Here is a 2,519-nt window from a genome sequence, read left to right as displayed (position 1 = left end):
CGGGTCCCAAGGAAAGAGCTATTTTCTTTTATTAATTTGTTTTCACATTTAGAAAACTTTAAATTGTTTATGCATGTCTGGAACATGTAATTTTCTTTTACTATTATGGCTACTGATGCTATGAGCAACCGGTCAACATCACTATAGTTCCCACTATTTCTGAAATGTCCAAAAATATTGTAGAGTCACTACATTCCTTTGCTTTCACAAGGAGTGAGTTAGGATAGTCAAACAGATGTACATGAAACAGTTCACATCAAAACTCTGCACACTAGCAGAAGATGAGACCTTGAGAAGTTTAGGTCTCATGAAATTGCAGAACCTACTCCAGGAACCACTAAATCCCTTAGAGAAATTCATCCTTAGAATTCTGTTTCTCTGGAAACACTCATAGTACCAAAATCTGTATCAGTTAGCATTCACTAGAAAAACAGAAATATATACATATATCTGGACCCATGTATATGTATATGCATATGCTTATGTATGTATGATTTAATGCAAATGAAGGATTTATAATGTAGGCTTACAATGACTGCCTGTGGAGTCAGGGTGAAAGAATACAAAAAGGCTGTCCACACACTGGAGAGTGGGAACACCCAGCTGAAAGACAAAGGTCTGGCAATTACTACTGCTGAGTCCAGTGCAGCTCTGTGCCAGGAAGCTGAAGGATGCACAGAAGGCTGAAGAGTCTGCACTGGGAGCCTGCAGGAACTTCAGGTTATGGTGAAGACCAGGGCTCCTCTGAAGAAACAAAAGGGAAGCCTTCTTTCCTTATTCACTCTGTCCCTGCTACAAGCCTGCTGGTTGATGCCACCCACATCCAGAGTGGACCTTCCTCCCTCAATTTGCAGCAAACATGTCAGTCACACAGGCACAACCCAAACTGTGCACTAATCTGATAGGCATTTCTTTTTGTATTGCTTTATTTATTTTTTAAAACTCATTATTAACTTTATTGAAAATCAATAATAATTATGTAGCAAATTAAACATTGTAGACAAATATTGAAATGTGAAAAATATAAGATGTAGACAGAGTGAATTTTAGAAAAATAGTTTTGAGATGAATACGTACCATGAGATTAATAATAGATTGTACATTGTTAAAAAAATTTACAAACTTAAATGAATATAACAATAAGCATTGTCTAAAATAAACATGAAGAAGAAAGAGTTTACAGATCAGTCATATAATAGTTCACTCTGTGCCCAAATCAAGAAACTTATATTCATATAATTAGAATTCTCAAGATAGAATGGGGTAGGCAATAAATATTTAAAGATTTAAAATTTCCAAATTTAGTTAAAATTATTGCACCACATTTTCAAGAAAAATGAACCTTTTGCACAAGAAAGATGAATAAAATCATATCAAGATACACAAAAATGAAATTGTCCAAAACTTATTGTAAAGAAAAAATCATTAAAGCATATACATAGAAAAAAATATTAGCTATGGAAGAACAAAATAAAATAGCATCTTATTCCACATTAGGAAAAAAAAAGAGCAGTGGGTAAGAAACTAGACTTATTTATTCAAAGGACTGAAAGAAAAAAGTTCTGTCCTCATTGAATTTTATACTTAGCAAACATACCTTTGAAAACTAAAAGTAAAATATTTTCCAGTTATACAAACTTGAAATATTCTAATACCTCCAGACGTAGCATATAGAAAATAACAAGGGCCATAATCCAGGAGGCAAGAGAAGTTGCTGTACGGTCCTGGATAAAGAATAAAGAGCTCTCAAAATGGTAGTTATGCAGGACTATGTAAAATATAATTATATTAGACAAACCCATATAAAAGGTCATTGAAGATTTCCACAAAACAGTATCAATCTTACGTCAGGTTATATACACATTTTTTCGTGTGTGTGTGTGTGTGTGTGTGTGTGCACGCACATGTGTGTAAAAGACAAGGAAGAACTAATATTAAATTAATGGAAAATGGAAATACACTTTTTAAAGTTTCTAATACTAGAATAAAATATCATACCATGTCTTATAAGTAGATTGTAAGTCAAAGAAACAGTATAAATCACAAAACAAAAATTAAAATTAAACAATATTCAGAAAATTAATTAAATATTAATTAATCCAAAATTAAATTAAATATTTCAAAATAATATTCAAAAATTAAAATTAAATTGAGAGTCCAACTAAGAGGCTAGAATGTAGTGTATTATATGTAAGAATCTGTGATCAATTCAGAGTACTCACATAGTATTTGATCAGATTAATATTTACAAAAATATCAACTAAGAAAAAGTTTTCATGATAGTAAAGAATTACAAAGAATGAAACATAACAAAAATACTGGAATGGCAAATATATGACCAGCACTTCTATCAGTTTGGGGATAGGAGATCGCACAAAGTTCTAGTATGTGGTGGATGTGGACAGTGTCCATGACGTTTCCTGGTGGCCAGGTGTCACTTGTGGGACTGAGCCATTGCTATTTCCTTGATATCCACCCTATAGACCCAGACAGAATCATGACCCATAGGGTGCAGGAGA

Source organism: Octodon degus, unplaced genomic scaffold (assembly GCF_000260255.1).
Source record: "Octodon degus isolate 3935 unplaced genomic scaffold, OctDeg1.0 scaffold00019, whole genome shotgun sequence".
Taxonomy (NCBI): domain Eukaryota; kingdom Metazoa; phylum Chordata; class Mammalia; order Rodentia; family Octodontidae; genus Octodon; species Octodon degus.
The sequence above is the reverse complement of the archived record's forward strand: the minus strand, read 5'-3'. Positions refer to the sequence as shown.